We start from the raw sequence: 22887 nt of genomic DNA, 5'->3' as shown, positions 1-22887 counted from the left end.
GGAAAAAATTATATCATTTTTATTTTTTTTTCTCTTCACAAAGAACGACTGCTTGGATTTTGATTATATAATTTTTTTTGTATTTAAATTTGAAATGAGTTGTCATTAAATGCCTATAACCAAAATAGGCTTCACACAAGTCTATGCAACAAATTGACACATGTAGTAGGTAATGGAAAAAAACCATGATCGAGAAATGATCATTTCTTAATGCCTTCATTAAATGTGAATAGAGTTATCGGAATGCGACCGGCTGCTTGGACATTTTTAGATGGTGCATTCCTTGTTAGGTTGGGTATGGGTACCCAAATAAAAATTAGTTACAAACATTATTCTAAGATGTTTTGCAATATAAATCAAAGAAATAGTCTTTTTAGGTATTTTTAGTTTGGTTTGGTGCGTGGTGCATTTAACAAATTTTACAGAAGACCTTAAAAATTAAATGACACATAAAAGACAATATGTTCATTAATCTACAATTATTGTGTGAGATTTGAATAAAATATTCTCAAGAAATTTGTTTTCTTTCCAAAAGACCAATTCTCCAAAAAACAGCATCTTTAAACATGAAGCCGACTCAAAGTAAACTCTGAAGAGCATCCTTGAACACAACACTTATCGGTGATATCTTGTCTCCCATTTGAATTTTGTTTGTATATTTTTATCTTCTGTCTCGAGTTTTGTTTACTTGGAAATTATTGAAATAAATCCAAATTTAAAATATTCGGTGTTGTGTCGAAAATTGGTATTAACAAGAAGTTGTCAAGCTTTATTTGAATTTTTATTGATGTTATTAAGGATTTTAATTTTAATTAGGCTGTTATATATTTTAAAACTTAAAAAATAAAAAAAAAATAAACCGATTTGATGAAAAAAAAAAAACTATTACGTATCAACTTTTCAAGAAAATATTGTAAGTAAATTCTTAAACAATTTTTCTTAATTCTTTACGATAATATACATATATTTATCTAGAGAATGCAAAAATGGGTTTCTCAATTCGATGTTCGAAAAACTAATTTTTGAATTTTATAAAGCAATTTTTTTCTGAAAAATAACTTTTTTGGAAAACGGATGAATGAATTCTTTTAAAACTTTGTTTTTATGCATTGATTAATAATTTTTTGAAAATAATATGTAAAATATAAAAAAAAAAAATATTTTTTCAAATAACAATTTTTCAAATAACAATTTAAGATTAGTTTTTTCTAAGGCTTTAACTTTCGAGTTGATAAACAATTATTTTTAATGGTTTTAGTAGTATTAAAAACTAACTTTATAATATTTTTTACATTTCTCAAAAATTATATTAAAAATGAACCTCTGTTTTTTTAACCATAAAACTTTAAGTATAAGAGCAATTTTGTGCGACCGTGGTCGAATGCATGTACACGCGATTGAAGTTATAATTCTCACTCACAGAAATTCAATTTAATTAAAACTTTTTTCGTAGATACTCGTTACGCCTTTTAAAATTAAGTAGGTTCACACGATAAGTTTGTAATCACTGATACAAACGCTGGAAAAGAAATATAACTTTAAAGAAATTAAAAAAAAGAAAAAAAATGTTAAAACTTATTTTTTACAATTTTTAATTTAAAGAAGTAGTTAAACTGAAAAATAAGTGTGGATACATTTCAAATTTAGTAAAATATTTTTAGTAACCCGTTTATTGATTTTTTTTTCTTTTCATTTAATTCAAAACGGATACCATTTTTCATGGAATGGTATTTCGTGTAACCGAAATTTGGAATTGCTGTTTTTTTTTCGAAAATTTTTACCTATTCCTTTTCTTCCTAGATGATTCTAAAAACAATTATTGATATTTTTCTTTTATCAACATATGTTTGTTAAATAAGAATTATATGTTTTTATAAATGTGTCATATAGTATCGAGAATCCTAATTTTAATGTAAAAGTTCAAGTTTCTATAGCTGTAAAACTTGTCGGTTCTAAGCAAAGAAAAAAGTAAGTATACACCCCGGTGTACCGGGTCTTATACGTTTATATGTGATTTCTTTCTAAATAATTTAATTTATAAAAACATAAAAAACTCTAAACTCCTTGATTATTTTTAAGGCACGCAAATCATTCAATCTGTTAAGACCCTTGTTTGCCATAAAGAAATTCATAAATGCAAAAGAAAAGACTAATGCATCGCAACTATTTTACAAACTCAAACATTTTTTTTTCAAAAGTAACAAGTCTAATAAAAGAGCTAATAAAAACTGTGGCACATTTCAAAATTAGTTCTGAGAAAAAAAAGAATTACATTAAAAGGTGATTTTTATTCTACCAGAAACGCCTATCGTGTGGGATATCCTAAAAATTCCTGTTTAATGTAATCAAATTTGAATAAGATCAGTGATCTTCTTTTTAAGAATCCACGCGCATTATAACGAGTTTGAATTTTGTTGAATATTCAACCCAAAAAAAAAAAAATTGGTCAAATTTCAACGACCAAGTTCTGGAAAAAAAAGTTGAGGTATCGTATATTTATAATGACCAACCACAACTTACCTCAGGCCAATGCACTTTTGATTTAAAAATAAACATTTTAAATCTTGTTTGATTAGCATCATACCAATTTTGCACTCAGGTCCGTAGTCGCGAAATTTTTTTTTAACTTTTTGTGTTAATCTCAAAGTGTTTCTTTCCACAGGAAAAGAAATAAATTTGCTAGTGATTGTTAAAAAATAATTTGTTATTGAATTAATTGGCTTAGTTCCCTTTCGAAGCAAATAAGTTCCCTTAGTTTCTAAGTAACTTGAAAAAAAGAGTACAAAAGTCGGATTGAAAAATCAAATCAATCAATCAGATTCCCTTTCCATAGCTTACGGGCCTGACTGCATGAGTTGGAATTTGATTTATAAAATCAAGAAAAAATTACACTATTTTGTTGTAATTAAAACTAAAACCTCCAAGTTTTTTTTAAGTAGAGTAAAATTGTTTTAACCAAGGTAAACAACGTCAAGATACAAATAATAAAAAAAAGCTTCAGTAACTTCAACAAAATATTCATCTAATAGCCATAATAACTGACCGTTTGCTAATGCCTAAACTACAAACCAAGAGTATAACTTAAAAATATACAGTCTACATTCGATGGTAAACTGCCATTTGAAATGTATAACGATGGCCCAGCATAAATTTATAACAAAGTATGTTTGTGTGATACCTATAATTATTATTTATATCACAGACTTTATATTGAAATCATTGTGTGAAAATCAATAGATACGTAGTTTGCATTTAGTGCACTTGTAGGAAACTGATATATTTTTTTTTGTTGATTAATAAATAATAATTATAATTTATCTATTTATTTTATTTTATTATTTACTCTACAAGGTTGCTATCAATCAAAGTGTTGTTAGTTATGTGTTAAGTGGTTATAGCCTAGCGCCGCTGCTGACTGCATGCCGCTAGCCACCATCAAGTCGTTGTGTTTACATTTTTGTTTGATCGCCATTAATGAATGATACTTTCTCAATAGGTATTAAAAAAATGTTATATGATGTATGGTACTAACCTCGTATAATTTTTCAAGTATTTCTGTGAGTGGAAAGATTTTTTTTATATCAGATTTGAAAAAAAGAAAAAAAAGTACATCTGGTCAACAACAGTTTGGTGTTAAGTTGATAAATAATAATGATAATAATATACTATAGGTAATAATTACTCAAGTTAACTAAGCGATTTATTACTATTTGATCATTTATTTAAAGGTGATTAAGAATTTAAGTGTGGCCTGTCTTCAAATCTACTTAACTATATAGCAGTTAAAGATCATTGGATATTGCAAGTCAGCGTAATTAGGAGAGTTATCAGAGATTAAGTGGGGCACACGAATTTTGAAATATTTGGGTTTTTTTCATTAGATGATTTAACAAGAGTTTAATCTCTATGGAATTACCTAAACATAAAAAAAAAAATTAAGCAGACGTCATTTCTTCGGATTGAGGATTTAAAATAACTTTATTAGTTCAAAGTAAAAACTATAGGATAAGTTAATGTTACTGACTTAACAGTAACAATCTAACAATAAAAAAAACAGTGTTTGTAATGATCGTTTTTGTACAGAAGCATTTTAGAGTAAAGCAGGTCTAGGAGTTTACTACGGCAAACGCCTATAGCCATGCTTAAATGTACTAAATGAATGAATATAGTACCACAGTAATAAATAAATAATAAAAAGTGTTTGGTAAAAACTCTTAAATGAGTACAATACTTTGTGTACTCAATACAAATTTATATGTAGCTTACTACTCGACTCTTACTTATATTACTTGTATAAATAACGCGTATGTGAGTTCTCACGATAATAACTTTTAATTTCCTACTATCGATATATTTATGTAATCGGTTCATATGACGTTTTATTGTGACCCTTTATTTTATGTATGGAATGTATTTTCTTGTACTTACTTAATTTTTACTTCGCCGCCAATAGTCTTGCTGATTTTCCATTTTTTGAAATCAACTACAAAACTTTCCGTACACTTATTTGCTACGCAAAACGCAAACACCGTGCTCTTAATGTTCTATGTAATCATTGCATTGCACAAGTTAATTATACAATCTTTTTAGAACTAAACTATCTTAAGCGAAGCTGATTTTCTCTGTTATGAAATCAATAACAAACCTTTCATTTACTGATTGTGTACGCAAACACAATGTTCTTAGTGTTCTATGTTCTCATTGCATTGCACAAGTTAACTATACAATCTTTTTAGAACTAAACTATCTTAAGCGAAGCTGATTTTTCATGTTATGAAATCAATAACAAACCTTTCACTCACTGATTGTGTACGCAAACACAATGTTCTTAGTGTTCTATGTACTCATTGCATAGCACATGTCTTTTATACAATCTTTTTAGAATTAAGTTGTCTATAGATTAGCTGATTTTCCCCACTCTTCTTAAATCAATTCCAAAACTTCTGCGCACTGATCAGGTACGCAAACACAGTGTTCAATGTACTCTTTGTATAGCATATTTGGTCTATACAATCTTTTAAGAACTAATTATATTTCAAATTGTTCTAAACTGATTTTCCCTTTTCATTAAATAATTAATTAATCTTCAACACACTGATCGGGTAAAATGGCAACATTGCCATTTTAATGTTTTATGTACTCATTTCATAGCACATGTACTCTATAAAACCAATTTAGAGCAAAGCATTATATAAAACTTGTATTTATTAAGTTAAAAGGTACGTTTTTGCTAGCACACTGTATTCTGCACATGGAAGATGTGCCAAAGAAATTTGTTTGTTCACAGACTTGTAATCAGTACATCTCGAAAGTGTAACAAATTTAGGAAATGATACATTTTAGGTCTCTTCTTCCATAAGTATTGAATAATTTCTACTGAGAATATGACCTGTATCTATGAATAATTTCTTTGATATTTGAATTTCATTCAGTACATATTTAGAAATAAAATTTTTATGAGTACCTACCTAACTTGTAATCAGTACACGGTTAAATAAAGAATTATAAATTAAAATTTTATAAGTGTTTCTGTACCTATTTTTTTTTCCTCTCCAAATTAAGTATAATCCTGACAAATAAAAATGTTTATTTTTAATTTGTCAAACATTGAAGATAAACCACAGAACTCATTAAGTACATTTATTAGCTATTCTACGTTCATGTGCATAAGAGTTCTATTTATCAAATTTCAATATTATTAAATGTTTGCAAAAGTCAATAATTATAACAAAATATTATCAAATATTGTAAAATAAATGTGAATAAATAGTGGGTAAAAAGTACTAATTAACTAGTGAAACACTCTTCGGTGCGGCCTTGATTGTGAAACATTTTATATATAAATATTTACACCTCGATCATTCACCACAAATAATTATTATTATTTATTACAAATAAATTTCCAATAAGATACATAACATACACATTTATATTTCCATTCAAACTGTGCAAATAAATTTGAAATAGCTAGGTATTTTTTTTTGAAAACATGCCAATTAAAAACAAGTCGATACGCATTACGTTTAATTATATTGTGGTTCACAGTGTGTACTGTATATTGAAACAAAAATGAAGCCCTAGTCTAACTATGCACACCCTTCCACATTTTATACATCAATTAAATTCATGATTTATGCATAAAATTATTTAAACAAATATCCTTTTAATGTTTTATTAAACTTGTGTTTAGTGGTTGTTTATTTTTTATCTGTACTTTGTACTTGTTTATAGTGTACCTATCTACTCTTTATTCATAATGACAGAGACTTTATAGAGTGAGGTTTTAGAGGGTGGTTATAACTCCATAGCCAAATTATAATGTTTTTGATTTGTGAGTGAGAGTTTGTGTTGTTTTTTTTTTTTTGTTTGTCGTCAGTCATTACAAGGACATCTTTTGACTATGACATTTTCAATAAAGTGCGGAGTCATCATCTCTTTTAGCCAGAGGCTTAATGCACTTTTCAAAGGGAATAATTAAATTCTCTTTGAATATGGTTGGTATAGTATATTTGTAATACAAATATAAACGAATTAAACGAACCATGCGGCTTTGTCATTATCGAAGTTGTTTTTGATGTGTTCCGTGTCGCCTGAGCGAGCCTTTTGCGTGCAAATTTAATTTTTTTTTTTAGTATTTTGTTAATTGTTTGAGCCGAAGGGGATTTTAATTTGAAACGACAAATTTGTTATAAATATTCATTTAAAAGTATCTAAATTTTCAAATCTAAATATCGATTTGAAATGAAAAAAGGGGGAATGGCGTTTTATAATTTTCGGGAAATTCATTTGCCAAGTTTATGTTAAGAATTTTCTGGGAATTAAATCCTTCATCAACATTCACTGTAAAGGAGCATTAACTACCCACAAATTGAAATAAAATCCAGGGCTTGGTCAAAATGTACTTGTTTTTATGACTTAAGTTTGTGTATGGGTGTTTTTTGATCATAAGAAATAAGTCGTAACTAAATCAGGTTTTAAGATGTTGTGAGTGTTTTGTAAAGTACCAACTTTTAAAGACCAACAATGCAGCTTCAAATGCGAAACCGGTTTTTATTACTTGCTTTAGTCAGTAACAAGTATGAACATTTACATTGTACTGCTTTTGACCTTGAAATATTAATTGTGTTCTAAGAAACAATTAATTGTATTTTTGTCTGTCAGTCAAAAAGCTGTATTCCTTATAAAAAATATAAATTTTAATTAAAACTAGCTTGTTTTTTTTACAACATTCGTCTTAGCCAAAAAGCTTCGAGTGGGTGACCAAATGAAATAACCTAATTCAAGTTAAAATTCTGGATGGTTCCAAACCTTTTGCTGTTGCCATCATGTACGGTTGCAATTTTTAACATTTGAGAGATTAGGTACTCATTAATAACGCTCTTTATCATAAAAAAAATGTATAAGTTCCAAAAATATACGTAGGTACCTTCTTGGTAGATCGAACCCACATTTATCTTGTTTTTTTTTCCATATGGCAAAACACAGACATTTCTCTTTTATTGTTTTTATTAATGGAATTTCTAAAAAAAAAATGCTAAAAGAATATTGTAAAACGGACACTGAACCCTTTCTTCGTGTACCTACATTTTTGTTTTATATCTTTTTTTTTAAATAACAAGTTTGACGAGGTGAGAGTTGATTGCAAAAAAGTTGTTTTCGATTAAAAGAAATCAAAATAAAGCGTACGACTTGTTGCACCATCTTGCTCTAATGGTTCTAAATTCCATAATATTAGATTTTAATGTTCTGTTAAAAAAACCTACGGTTCATTTTTTTTTTTTACAATAACTCTAAAAATTAGATATTCATACCTATCAAATTTAATAGAATTTTTTCAAACCCGTTTTTGATAAAATTTCAATAACTTCAAAATGGGAAATATAGATATCGCTACACGGACGAAATTTCTACTTCTTTAGACCTCTTCATTAAACTTTTTGAACTACATAGGTACATAGCTAATTGTGCTTAGTCAAGACAAACAATTTGAATGCCATTAAAAATGGTGCTTTCGATTGGTAAAAAACAATAAAATTTTTGATCTAAATTTGTCAGAAAACTGATAAGTTGTTTAAAGTATGTACATTAGGGTGGTCCTTATTTGGGACTCAAAGTTGAATAGCCCCCATCAGGTTGCAAATACTGTAAAATGTTCGCTAATTTGGAAATGCTAAAAAAATTTCCCTAATTTTTTTAGATTTTTATTTGGCTCCCTTCCTCTCCTTTTCCTTTTCTAATTTTATAAAGGGTTTTCCGGATTGTACCGGGAGACAAGTCAGTTGAAATAAAATATAGAGAATATTTTTTTCGCTATTTAGAACTACATAATTGATGGCTATCCACCGTGAAATTTCGGCAAAAAGCAATATAAGGACCACCTTAATGTATATCAAAAATTAGTTTTTCGATAGATTTAATAAAGAGGTTCCTAATATGTATGCATGAATCCATTAAGTGACCTTAATGTACCTTTTTTTGGAAGTAGATAAACAAAGGTATATGAAAGTATAAAAAATGTGCAACATTAAGTTTGCTGATTTTCTTCTTTCAACTCACTTCCGGCAGAATTATAAGCTTATGAATAAATGAGAATAAATGTATCTTACTTTCTTGGGTGATTTTTTTTTTGTATGGAATGATTAATGCCGATTTCTATCTATATTGAAGAACAAGTTCGACAAGATGTTGATTTTTGAGACGTGACATGTGAGTACAATCAGAGTTATGAATTTAATTAAAATATTTCTTTTTAATTTCTTAAAGTGTTTTTGCATAAATATACTTCGTAAAACAATCGTGTAGAAACTTTTATCGTTTATTGTTCACTTGTAACTTTTAATTTGGAATAAAGTGGAAAGAATAAATGACAATCTACAGAATGGTTGCCCCTATTTTATTGATTTTAAATCTGGAGCACTTCTTTCTTGGAGGATTTTTTGAGTTATAATTTTTTTTAAATTTAAAAATGTCAATATTCTTTACTTTCTCAGTAGATAAAATCTTTTCAGTCCAATTTTTCAAGATAAAACTAATTCCAATTAATTTAAGGTTCAAAAGTATGTCACTAAAAAAAAAACACCCTTCACTGAAAATATTTTCATTTTGATTCTTGACTCTCATGAAAAACGGAAAGTAAGTTCCAATGCATAATAACTTTTTAACACCATATGATTTTTTGATTAAAAAAAACAGCTTTTTCGGAACGTTTCTTAAATTTGACATAAATTTACTACATATTGTTTGGGTTTTTTAATCATTCTTTAAAAAAATGAAATATTTTAGAAAAAAAAATAAGTTTTCTCTTAAAGTCGATATTACAGGTCATGCCATTAAATTAAAAAAATCTCTTTTCCGGAACGCATGTTTGACTCACAATGGAAAGTTAACAATCAGCTAATGAACGCACCCTCAAATTGCGTTGTACAAAACCTAAGATTTTGAAGTTCGAACAAGCTTGTTTTACCCAAAGTCCTTACACACAAAATAACATAACAATCATAAAATCTATTCAATAAAATATATATGTAAAAACATTAAATGCACTCAATGAAACACAAAAAAATGCGCATAATATTATTGCAAAATAAGCGTTTTTGTTGTTTAAATTAAAAACGAAACAACAAAAAATATTTTCCTATGTAAACGAGAGGCCATTTGAAACCCATCAATATACTCGTCATACAACAACATATCAAAATCATTTATTTTATCGTTTTACAAATTGAAAAACAAAAAAAAAAAAAAAATAGTGGGAGTTTGTAATATACCGAATCCAAGGTGGATTACCAACCTGTTCAATCAGTTGGTACACGAATTTAATTAGTCTTTCAATTATTCACAGGGTTTTTAATTCGTTCGCTGTTTTTTTTTCTCTCTTCATTTGATGAATTTCAATTGAAAAGAGCGGAACTTATTGTAATTTTCTCGTGGAAATTTGAATTTGTTTATGCGGAAAGTAAAGCATATAGTCGTTTATTTTATATATATTATTAATATTAATGAGAAAATTACATGCAATTTTAGCAGTATTTTTGTTTCTATAATAAATTATGTCAACAACAACAAAAAAAAATAAAAAAGTAGTAAATATACATTTATTATATCAAATTGACCATTTACACACTTTTTTTTTTAAGGAATCACATGACAATGCTATATAATTGCATGACCTTTTAATCTTTAAATTTAATGTTCTTTTTTTTTCTGTTTTGATGAATAAAGCTTATGGAATGTGACTTTTCAATTTTAACATTAACTTAAATTTTTTATTAATATCAAATATCAGAACAATTTGTGATGAAATTTATTGGAATGCAATTATGTATTTTGTTGACATTTTTCATGAGTTAAACAGAATTTTCTTTTGTAGAAGAATAATTCATGAATTTAATACATACTAAGGGTTTAAACTTCTGATTCGTTAATTACTGCAAACGAAATGCGAACAGTAGATTTACACCATTTAAGAAAATGTTACTTACAATTAAATAAGTAGGTAATTGCAGCGACTTTTGCACTTCGAAAGGTGAATTCGTTCCCATTTTCATTCATGCAGTTTTGATATTGACTTTTATGAAAACTGTACCTACTTAACCAATTTGGAAATTTTTTAAAATAGAATTTTTTATATCCGATTTTATAATTAACAGGTTTTGAATGACGTTTTTGTTATTGTATTAAACAAAAGTCATTTTAGGATGTAAAACCCTAATAAATATTTATAAAGGCTTTATGAAATTAGGCATTACAGTTTTATGCTATTTTAATAGTGTAACATAATTTTTAACATTTTATTTTCTAAATTTAGCTTGATGTTATTTTTTTATGGGCGTTTATGCCTACTTTATGGAGGAATTTCATTAATTTTTCTGACCCGTACCGTGGCCCTATTTTCCCGGGACTTAAAAAAGATTTAATTGAAATCGGTTTACGCAAAACTAATTACCAGTTCAGCCTGCACTTTACCAGTTTCAGCTAGGATTTAAAAGTTTCAAAGTTTCTTCGGTTGCAATTTAACCGTGACTAGCCAGTGTTGGCTGGGTTTTATCAGCTTTATATGCGATTTAACAACCACATCGCAACCTACTACTTTTGCTTGCGATTTGTGAGCTGCGATTTATTTTTTACAGGTACACTTAACGAGTGTAAATTGCTATTCATAAATTTATCGTTTGCGATTTACAAGTTCAAGTTGCAATTAAGCTATTTCGGGTACGGTTAACCAGTTTTCAGATGCGATTTATCATCTTCGAGTGCGATTGCGTAGTTTCAAGTGAGATTTACTATTTCTCGAATACAATTCACCGATTTCCACTGCGATTTCTCAATATCGGCTGTGATTTACAATTTTCCGGTGTTAATTATTAATATTGACTGCAGTTCTTCTTTTTTTGTTTTGTTTTTAAGTCGGTGTTTTTTAACGATATGATTTTGGGGTTTATCAAAAGACTTGTAGAATGTATGCCATTCAACTAAAGTATTCTGGTAATTTCCTGGAGGCAAACCTCAACAAAAGAACACAGGCAAAATACTGAAAATACTATTTTAATCCTTACAGTATTTTTTCTTGCAATATTGGTTTCATGTCAAAAAAAAAAATTTCGAGGTTTTAATCAAAACTAAAATTACGATAATGGAGAAGTCCAAAAAAGTGGGTTTAGTAATGACGTCCGTCGGTCTGTGCGTCGCGTCGGTGCGGCGGCGGTCGGTGCGTCCATATGTACAAGTAGCTACAGCCTAAAGGGGTAGACGGATTGTCTTGAAATTTGGTATAGATGTTTTTTTCGTAATTTCCAAGGTTAGTTTTTTTTTGTTTTTTAATATCTCGCTTAAACGTGTATCTCACATTCTCACATACAAAATTTTTGAGATAATGCAATTTTCTCGAAAACGGCTCTAACGATTTTGATTAAATTTAACACACGTAATGCTGTAAATAGTTCCAACAAAAGTGGGTTTTTATAGTTTTTCTCAAGAAATACGCATGGTGGAAATATGGTATTTTTTAAATCGCTGATGTTGGCTCTTCCCATACAACATTTTCGAGTTATTGCAATTTTCTTAAAAACGGCTGTAATGATTTTGATTAAACTTTTCCTACGTAATATTCAAAGTAATTGCAATAAAACTGCATTTTTAGTTTTTCTCAAAAAAGTCAATAAAAAAAAAATTTAACAAAAATGTGGTCTCCAACCTCCAAGTCGACTCTTCCCCTACGTCAACCAAATTTCTTTAAAATGTATGCAGAGGCAGTTCTTTGATTCTACAAGATAAAACTAAAATAAAAGTGCTTTGAATTGCAAGAGCAAGTACGTGCGACCCAGTCGTGCATTTTATTTTTTCAAAATCTAATTTTAAACTTACAAGACTATTCACAATTTACCCTATCGAAGATCTAATACTTCATTCATTCTCCTTTATAATATGCCCCCTTGCCAATTTAATGCAATATTTTGACATGTGTTTGGCTATACAGTTGCTAAGTCGATAACAATTAAAGCCTTTTCTCATTCATTTCTCCCATGGTCATTGAATGATATGCCGAAAAAATATATTTTAAATAGGTAGTCTCATGTCAATATACGATTTAATTGATATTAATTTTTTTACAGTTCATCAATCGACAATTTCAATTTATTTTCCAGAGTTTATTATCACGCATATTCGCCAAAAGGTCAATATTGGATATTTTTTTTTCTTTATTATTTATTAAAATTCAAATTTCATTGTATCCATACATTGTGTGAATGTGTATGTGTCGTAATTACCAATCTGTATTATTGTATTCATTATATTCGAAAATTATACTCTCTCTCTCGAATTCCCAATCAAATTTTATATCATCATCGATTTCCGTCGTCCGTCGTCGTGTCCATATAGTCGATCGTCTGGTCTGGGTTGTCAAAAAACAATAATAAATTTTCTCTATAAATTTTACTGACCAACATTGCGTTTTATTACATTTTCCTGTGAATAAAACAAACCTAATTTTTTTTTGTAACTATATTTGTTATGTGTTATCTTTATTTTTGATTAGGACGAATGATGATGAACTATATAAATTCTATGTGGAAAAGGACACAATTTTGTAGGACCAAAAAATATATACATATTTATTTGTGTTTTATTGTAAGTGAAATTGACTGTTAAAATGAATTTCCTGTATGGTGTGGTAGAGTCTGAAAAATAGCTTCGAAGAGCAAAGCATGTTTTACAAACAATAATTGCGTTCAGGATGTCAATTAGTTCATTATTTCAATTTCAATTAATTCTAATTGACTAGTAATGTCCTCTCTATGTTCTGTTCTCTATGGGCCAATATAGTCTTTTTTGTTCCTGGACAATTGGTTTATTAGAACTTTTAGAAACATAGAAATAGCTACAACCAAACCAGTAAACCATAACCTAAAAAGGGTTATTAATATAAACTAGGTATACCAAACTAAAAATATAGATTTTATGAATTCTATATAGAATAACCGTTAAGGTTCTAATGGATTGGAATTTTTGTTTTTTTTTTTTTTTTGTCTATAATAAATTCATTTTATATTGAATTGGAAGTTTGAGTTTTGGAATTTATTGCGTTAAAATCTAATTATGGCGTGATAAAATCCAATTTAGTCGGATTCAACCATCTTTGGGTCACGTCAATGTCATAATACATCCCAAAAAAAAGTTAATCGGCTATGCGCTAATATGAAATTCCGCATTCAAACTTGGTTAAGTTATTTTTCATTGAAAGTCAAATCACATCGGATAGCAAAATCATAGGCAGCCACCAACATTACCAGCTGTTATGGACAACTTGTGAGACGTAGCATTTGAAGCTAGTTTATTGCAGGTTGAACAGTTAAAATAGAAACAAAGAGCGAAAGAGAGACTTAAAGCTTTATTATTTAAAACGACTTACAAGGCTTTTAGTTCATTTTTAGCCTTCAATATTTTTGTGTGTATATCCAAATTCAATCGTTTTTACCGCCATCGAACAGATGGGTTTGTTTTTTTTTTTTTTGTATCAGTCTTTTTCTTGTGGCTAACAGTACATACTCTCATGATTGATAGGCTCTCAGAATTCAGAGTTTAGTGTTTTGTTCTTGGACCCAATGCATACTTGCTTTTTTTGAAGGTTAAATTAATAATAATTCATAAACACATACTTGGCGATGAAGCTTTGACATCCCGTTACGTTTTTCCCGGAATTTCAACCCACAGCAGCGTTTTCGCTCGATAGATCACCTCAGCGTCACCTCAAGTGTGCCTGAGTACAGTTAAAACCAAATCACTGCGTCATTGAATTAAAAAAAAAAACATTAGTGTGCACTGGACCTTAAAGGCATAAAAAGAACGCTAAACAAACTTTATAAGATGACGATATGCTTGGAATAACTTTTTGAAACTTATCTTACTGTTTCCAACCATTAAACAAGATTAAAATACAATACAAAAAGACCGGTGCACACATGCGTTTTTTTTGACGCATGACGCAGTTATTTGATTCTACAGAAATCATAAAAGAGTGCGGTAACGCTGTGGCGACGCAGCGGTATTTTTGGGAATCTGCGAGTTTTTTTCCCGCAACGCCATCGCACAAGTGGTAACATTTATCAGTTGATTGAAGCAGTGCCACCGATCTTGTGTATACTCAAATGGTGTGAAAAAAACGCACGTTTGCACCGGGACCGAGCTTTAAGGTCAAAAATGCTATAAGACTACATCGCAGGGGTACCACTTGACCTGTTGCATCAATTACACTGGCAACGAAAATAGAGCTTGAATCAACCCCTACTTTTCTAAAGGATTTTTGTGTGCTAAGAATCCGAAGTCAAAATTTCAATGGCACGTCAATTTTTTGAAATAATTGAATATTAACAGGTAAAAAACACTTTTTTGAATTACATCACCGTTAATTTTTTTTTTTTTAAACTATACTACCTACTTATGAAATCTCAAAACGCCATATTAAAACGTTCTAAAAGTATTTAATTTTTGTACTCTAAAATATTTAAATAAAATGCACGACTTGCTCTTGTGGTGCAAAGTATCGATATCTTAAATATCTATTGGAAATTTATGATTTTGTTAAATTGGCTTATGCTTTGATGAAATATAGGAACTTTAAAAATATGGCAATTTTTGCAAAAAACGGCAACGCCATATTTCCGTGCTCCGCATTTTTTGAGAAAAAAGACTAAAAACGCAGTTTTGTTAGAATTAATAAGACTAAAACGTACACCAAATTTAATAAAAATCGTTAGAGCCGTTTTTGAGAAAATTGCAATACCTCGAAAACGTTAATTGGGAGATATGCGTTAAAAAGGGGATATTAAAAAATAAAAAAAGGTCTAACGAATTACGTAAAAATCATCTGTACCAAGTTTCAAGCAAATCCGTCCATCCGTTTAGGCCCTAGCTCGATGTACAGATGGACGCACAGACATAAAAAAGAATTGAGTTTAAAATTAGTTTTTAAGACTTTATAGCTAAAATTGTGATGAGTATAGCTCAAAAACTAGACGTGAAAGAATAAATCTGTAAACAGTTCAGCACACTAAAGTCAATTCAAATCACCAAACAAAGTTCTTTCTTCCGACATTTTTTTTTTCCTACAAGTGTTATTAGATTGACACATCGTTACCTCCAATATCAAAAAAACCAAGTGTGCAGTGCACCGAGCCTTAAAGACACAAAAAAAGAATATAAAAGAAGGTTTTACACGTTGACAATAGGTCTTTTTGGGTTCTTTTTGGAAAAAAATATGAAAACTGTCAAATTTTAAGGAGTGAAAAAATTGTGTTAAAGTACCCAAACGCTTTTAGCAAAAAATTTTCTGCTACTTTTTCAACAACATCAATTGTAAAAAAAAATATAGAAACGAAAAATATCAAAACTTTTTGTATTGTTTTTCAAACATTTTCATTTTTTAATTTTTTCATATAATATGTATTTTAAAAGAAAAAATAAAGAAAAACATAGAAAGCACTACCTTTTACAGATTTCAGATTTTTGTCCGAAGAAATATTTTGGGCAGAAATTCGCAAGAAGGGAAAATTATTTTCTCTCTCGCGGCTATCTTTTTTGCGAAAAAAATGCACAATCTTAGACTACCTACCCAAACAGGAATTGGGTTAAAAATGTTGAAAAACTTCTGTTTTAGGCAGTACCCAAATAGACTTAATATATTTCGACCAGAAGACACATCATAGCTGATCAATGCTGATGTCAAAATTCCTTTCTTTCTAATTTTATAAAGTGTGACCCATGTTAAAGAGATTCTACTGTTTACCAAGACAATTTGATTATGTAAACAACAATATAAGGTGCCAGAAATAGGGAGATTAAGCGGCTTAATGAGCGGTTAAACTGACACTTAGCCTCGTGATGGAACTCCACCTCCACATCAATAATAACAGTGCGCTTAAGAAATAGATAATTGAAATTATATTAATTATTTTGTGTGGTCTACCTACAACTCCTCTAAAATGATGCATCAATATTGTGTCTGACACTGACATTAAAGCAGTACCTTTACCTACTTTCCATCACTTCCACCACATTGTGTACCTTATATAGAGTGTGGGCGATGGAGTATATAATAGTCTGTGATTAATTTGCAAATTTGTTTTTACTTTTTTTTATTTTTGTAAAATAAATTTTTTAATCGTTTTACTTGTTTACGTTTATTTTATTATTTTTTTTTTATAATAAACGTGGCGAATTAAAATATTTTAGTTGAAAATTAAAAAAGTTTTTTTTTTTGTATTGTGTAAGTCGGTAAGTACTGACGATTTGTGTCGTGCATCGTGTTATAACCTTTTTTTTTTTTGTTTTTTTCTATATACCTTTAAGCATTTTATTTTTTTTGTTTAAATTTTTGTAATTTGTATTTATAACAGCATGATATATTATATGGGGGAGTGAATTGTTTTTAATTTATTTTATTCACACGTGATGGTTAACATTTTTATTTATGTGTGACACACAGTTGTCATGGAGATTTTTTTTTTGGATAAAAGCCAGAAATATGCTAACTTTTTTTTAATAATTTTGAAATATAGGTACCTTGAATTTTTTTTTGATCGTATAGTATATAGGTTATTTTATTGTACTGTAAAACTATTGATAAAAATATTAATATTAAAAATAACTCTTAGTTTCGAAAAAAGTTCATGTTCATATTCATGACCAACTTAACGCTAAGTACATTTTGCGTGTTGTATTATTTTCAAGGGATTATGGAATTTGAAGCTTAAACATAAAAAAATGAACGTAAATGATTCCAATATTTCCTCCAGACAAGTGACAAAACTAAAAATCAAAGCAAACCATGGAAATGGTCGGCTGAAATAAGAGCCTTGTCGTATTCCACCAGCTACAACTCAGTGAACATGTGACGGAATTTTGGGTTGTTTAAATCAAATTTAGAGATTCGTTAAAAGATTGCCTTTTTGCGTTCTTAAAACATTTTTAAGAAAAACACATCTTTTTAAGTTTTTACGAAAATACTGACCGTGTCAATAGATATAAGTAATGGACTTAATCGGTTAATCCATTGGTTAGTGACCAGTTAATTCCTCAAATAAATTTACAAATACAATCTTATTGAACTACAGGAACTAAGCAATATCATTTTCAATACTCTTCTAAATTCTATTGAATCCTAAGCGGGCTTTAGGTCTTTATTGAATCTAGATTATAGATTATTTATCGACGTTTCGAACGTTCGAACGTTCGAAACGTCGAAACGTCGATAAATAATCTATAATCTAGATTCAATAAAGACCTAAAGCCCGCTTAGGATTCAATATTATAAGAAAAAGGTCACGAAGATAGAAATTACTCTTCTAAATTCTGTTGCAAAAAAAAAAAACAGAAACTTAAAAATTTTAATAACGTAGGTTTTTATTAAGCTTTACAGCTTCTATTATTTACTGAAATACTCAAATCGCAGAAACCAATTGAAAACAAAAAATTTTAAAAAAATGTAATGTACCTAACTTTTTTACAATACTTAACAAAATAAGTTTTGAAAAACGAAGCTACAAATCCATTAATTCCTCTGAGGAGTGTTAGCTAACAGAATTCCAACTCTGTTTCCAAATTCTTCCAACAAAACTTAAAAAACGCTTGTACCCAATAATAAAATCTAAAAAAAAAAAAAGTATGAAATTACCCCAAAAATTTTAAAAAGTTGAAAATTGTTGGCCAGTATTATAGCACTGGTAAGCAAACTTGCACCTTTTTTTTATGTTTTATGAAGTTTCTTAACTGTTTTTTTTTAGTAATTTGGCATCACTGATTTCGAAATTGCCAACAGATTTTTCGAGCACCTCTAGTTTAAGTCATATAGATAGGTACTAGGAAAATACTTAAAATGAAGCAAATAATCGATTATTGAGATTTTGAAATGGAAATATCTCGAAAACGCGGACTGGTAGAAATTTTTTTTTTGTCGAGTTCGAGTTCAGAACCCCAAAAACCTTTAGAAAAGTTCATCAATCTTAGTAAAACAAAACCCTTTTGTTCCAGTATAATTAAAGCAGTTCCAACATCGTGCCTTCACCACTACATGTCATTTTCACTACTTTCCACTTATGTGGAAACAACTCTGATTGAAAAAAAAAAACTATTCGGAAAGTAAAATTTCTGAATTCTCGAAATTTTACTTGTGAAAGTATTAATCACCTTTCAAAAACATACTTTTTACATTTGACATTATAAATTCTTACCTACTATCAACAACAAAAGTCAATTGTAATAAATATTTGAACCTCAGTGATTCATCAATTTTGTGAAAACTTTGAGTCACTGTGGTGTATGAGTAATATTTTTTTTATGAAAACTTTACCGCTTTATAATTTTTCTTTTATATATAAGTATTGAAACAGAATTTCAATATTGTCCGTCTCATAATATGTAAAGATGCGTTCCCTGAACTGAATTTTTTGGAAACCACTATCACGGAAATGACAGTTCGATAAATATTTTTTTTATATTTTTCTTTGTTCGCATTAGAATTAAAATGACCTAGTATCAGGGAAAAAAATGTTATTTGAATATACATTCATTCCAAAACAAGCGTTTCCGGAATGCCATTTAATTAATGTACGTAAACACCTCTTTTTTATTCAAAAAATTGTTTTTTTTTTTTTTTAAGAAAGACAGTGGCTTTAATTATAAATAAAAAAAATATAGAAGAGAAATCGGCACATTGACATTGAAAGAAATCTTTTGTCCTCAAAATCACAATCAATACAAGTTTAAGGCAAATCCTACGCTCAAAATTTTTTTGAATGAAACAATGACAAAATAGTAAATTTTTTTGTATAAATTAACATTCGTAACAGTGCACTTCCATATTTCATTCAATAAGCGTGCTAAAAAAATTAGCATTGCAAATAATAATAGATGGCATGACAAAAAACATGCTAATTAATTCAAATTTGATCAAACTTGTTGTCAACAAATATTTTAATAAGGAATCAAGTTAGTCTTATTTTGTTAAATATAACAGAGTAGTGTTATTAATTATTAAAACAAATATTTAACACAACAAGTGTTAAAGCAAATTTTTTATTATTTACAGTTAGTAGGTTTTATTATGCTAATGAAAAAGAAAAACAGTTTTTTTGAAAATTGCTAAGATATTATAGAAATATTTGCCTCATTCAAAATTGTTATTAGCTGAGCTTCAAATGACTCTTTGTGAATCATAGTAAGCACATAATTTTTAATTCTAAATAATTTAAACTGCACAATACTTTTCTAAAGCCATATAAAACAGGATATAAAACACAATACAATACAAAAATTAAATAACAGAATTGTGGTCTACATCATATCCATATACGCTACGCATCCCTATATCTAAATTGTGTTTATGCATTTTATAGAATAAAATACCTAATTTATTATATTTTTGATGTGGTTAGCAATTATATCTAAAAAAAAATCTAGAATTAAACCAAAACACCACAAGCTCATAAAACAAAATGCATTCTAAATCTAAAATTCATTTTTTTTTATGAAATTATTTTATAAAATTTGTAATGAAATATGAAAAACCATCATTTCAACCATATTTAATGTTTGTGGTTAAATTTTGGAGCTTTGTTTAAAATCACACACACAAAAGTTTTATTTTTTTTTTAGAAAAAAACAACATGATGTGGTGACCTATGTATATTTATTAAGGTGGTTTATATAATTTAATAAATTTAAATCTAAAATCATCGAATAACCACCTTTAAATATTTAAATTAGGGATATCGGATTTTGTCAAGAGGAGACACTTAATAATAATAACATGGTTTGGTTTTGTTTAGAAAACAAAATTGTTTACTTCATGCAAAATAGGTGGCTACTTAAATTCTTAACTACTTGTTGTCACAACCTAATGCGACTCGCGTAACTCTGAAGTGGAATTTGAACAGAAAACCTGATGTCTGCACTTCAAATGATAAATTGAGAATTTTAATGAAAGGAATTAAGAAATAACTGATAACGTATATTTTTTTTTACGAATAAAAAAAAAACTTAGTTTTGATAAGAAAGAAAATACGGTCTAACTTCTTGTTCTCTAAATCAGATCTATCTTTGTTTACAAAACTTCTCAGGAGGTTTTAAACCAAGCCCCTTCTTTAAAAAAATCCTGTCTACGCCCCTGCTTGACATCAAATTTTTGTTTACTTAACTTTGTTTATATTCCACAAACGAATAATTGCATTTAAATTCTTTATTAATTGAATGTAAATTCAAACTTGGGAACTTAAAGAATACTAAAGAATTTAACAACCTAACAACCACTCAAAATTTGAAGGTTCGAAAAATGGTTAGTTGGTTATCTATACTTTCATGGATAACTTAAATTCAAATTAAAGAGAGTCAATGTTTGCAAATTGACCTGGTCAAATATTTAAAGTTAATTAAACTGAATAATCGACTCTTGTGTGTTCTTGTGACATGCTGCTGAATCATCTTAAATAAATAAAAAAAAAAATATATGATTGAAGACTCCGCCGACAACAACAAGAGTCACAATGATATATAAATCACCAAACAATATTGAATTTTGTCAATGAATTTAAATGAAAGTTTAATTGATTTTATTTCTATAATTTTATTGGGTCAGTCAAGACCGTATCTGGGCAGATATTTCTAGAAGGGAAATGGATCTTTGAAAAATAATATTTCGCTATTAAATTTGAACAAGTAATTAACTTCGAAGTTCGAAGTGCTTCAAAATTAGAACATTAAAAACTACTAATTTTAAACAATTATTTTCTTTCACACTTAATTTAGTAAAATATTATTTGTTTTAAAAATAAAATTAATAACACAACTATGTTACTTGAAAATGTTTGTAGAGTTTTATAATAGCAAATGTTCCACCAACAAATTACAATAAAAAATTACAATATTTTTGCTTATTTTTAAGGGAATATCATTCAAAATAAAAGTTTTGGTAAATGTAAAATAAAATAAAATGCAAGACTGGGTTGCACGAACTTGCTCTTAGAGTTCAAGTTGCTTAAATTTTTAAGACTTTTTATATAGAAATTTGGAAAATATAAGTACCTACTATCGTTTAAAAAAAAAAATTAAGTAATATCTGAAATCAAATTGCCCTCCAAAACAAGTATGCAGTTTTGATTGATGTATTAAGATGCATTTTTAGAAAAAAAAATTTCAAAATCGTAAGAGCCGTTTTTTAAAAAACTATTTTTTATAAATAATTTTTTGGAAAAAAAGTCTTAAAATAAAATTGGTAATCACTAATCAACATCTAAAAACAAAATTTCAAAAAAATTCAATGTCCCGTTTTCGAAAACTTGAAAAATCCAAAAATTATTTTTTTTTGAAATTTTATTTTTGGGTTATATTAAAATTATATAAATGCTTCTTCACATAAAGTTTCGTTGAAATCGAATAAGCAGTTTCGGAGATTTGAAAAAAAAACTATTCTATGGCAGGTACCGTTAATAATGATTTAAAAAAAAAAATAAAATGCACGACTAGGTCGCACGTACTTGCTCTTGTAGTTCAAAGTGTCTTTATCTTAAATATCTATTGTAAATTTAAGATTTTGTTAAGTTTCGAAAAAAATTTTTTTTTAAATCGAATGTTAAGAAAATTAAATTTTTCAATTTTTTATAACTTAAAAAAAAAATTAGTTTACATTTCAAAATGAAAAGAATTAGTTGTCTGTAAATTTTGAATAAAATTAGCTTATGCTTCGATTGAATATATGAACCTAAAAAATATGTCAATTTTTGCAAAATGGCAACGCCATATTTCCGTTCTCCGAATTTTTTGAGAAAAACTAAAAACGCAGTTTTGTTAGGATCTATAAGACCATTACGTATATACAATTTTATCGACATCGTTAGAGCCGTTTTCGAGAAAAGTGCAATACCTCAAAAACGGTATATGGGAGGTATGCGTTAAAAAGGAGATATTAAAAAAATAAAAAAAACAGACCTAGGAAATTACGCAAAAATTATCTGTACCAAGTTTCAAGCAAATCCATCCACCTGTTTAGGCCCTAGCTCGATGTACAGATGGACGCACAGACGCACAGACCGACGGACGGCATGACGAAAACTACTTTTTTGATCTTCTCCATCATCGTAATGTTGGTTTTGATTAAAACCTCGAATTTTTTTTTCTGCACGAAACCAATACTTGCCCTATAGAGCAAGTAAAAATTTTTTATTAGGAGTAAGACCTTGTCTTTAAACTTACATTTGAATTTTTTAAACAAAATATGACAAGTACCGTTATTTTTGGTCCAAAAACCCGTCTGGAGAGTCAACAAATAATGCTGCATACCAAGTTTGAAATCAATCGGACGGACAGACGGACTTCCGGGACCCACTTTTTTGGCATTTT

The 22887-nt window shown here is 28.5% G+C and overlaps 1 protein-coding gene across 2 annotated transcripts in view; it reads left to right on the top strand.

Moving 5' to 3' along the window:
• LOC129918303 (high affinity cationic amino acid transporter 1-like) overlaps positions 1-22887 on the top strand; it is a 35422-nt gene that overhangs the window by 960 nt on the left and 11575 nt on the right. Inside the window, exon 1 of one of the 2 annotated variants that reach the window (XM_055998768.1) lies at positions 16571-16770. The exons of the other annotated variant lie outside the window; for it this stretch is intronic. The gene's annotated coding sequence lies outside the window, so the exon portion shown is untranslated. Of the gene's footprint in view, positions 1-16570; positions 16771-22887 lie in introns of those variants that run through there. 2 annotated transcript variants of the gene reach the window in all.

Source organism: Episyrphus balteatus, chromosome 4 (genome assembly GCF_945859705.1).
Source record: "Episyrphus balteatus chromosome 4, idEpiBalt1.1, whole genome shotgun sequence".
Lineage (NCBI taxonomy): Eukaryota > Metazoa > Arthropoda > Insecta > Diptera > Syrphidae > Episyrphus > Episyrphus balteatus.
Note: the sequence above shows the minus strand (reverse complement) of the source record. Positions and strands in the feature narration are given on the sequence as shown.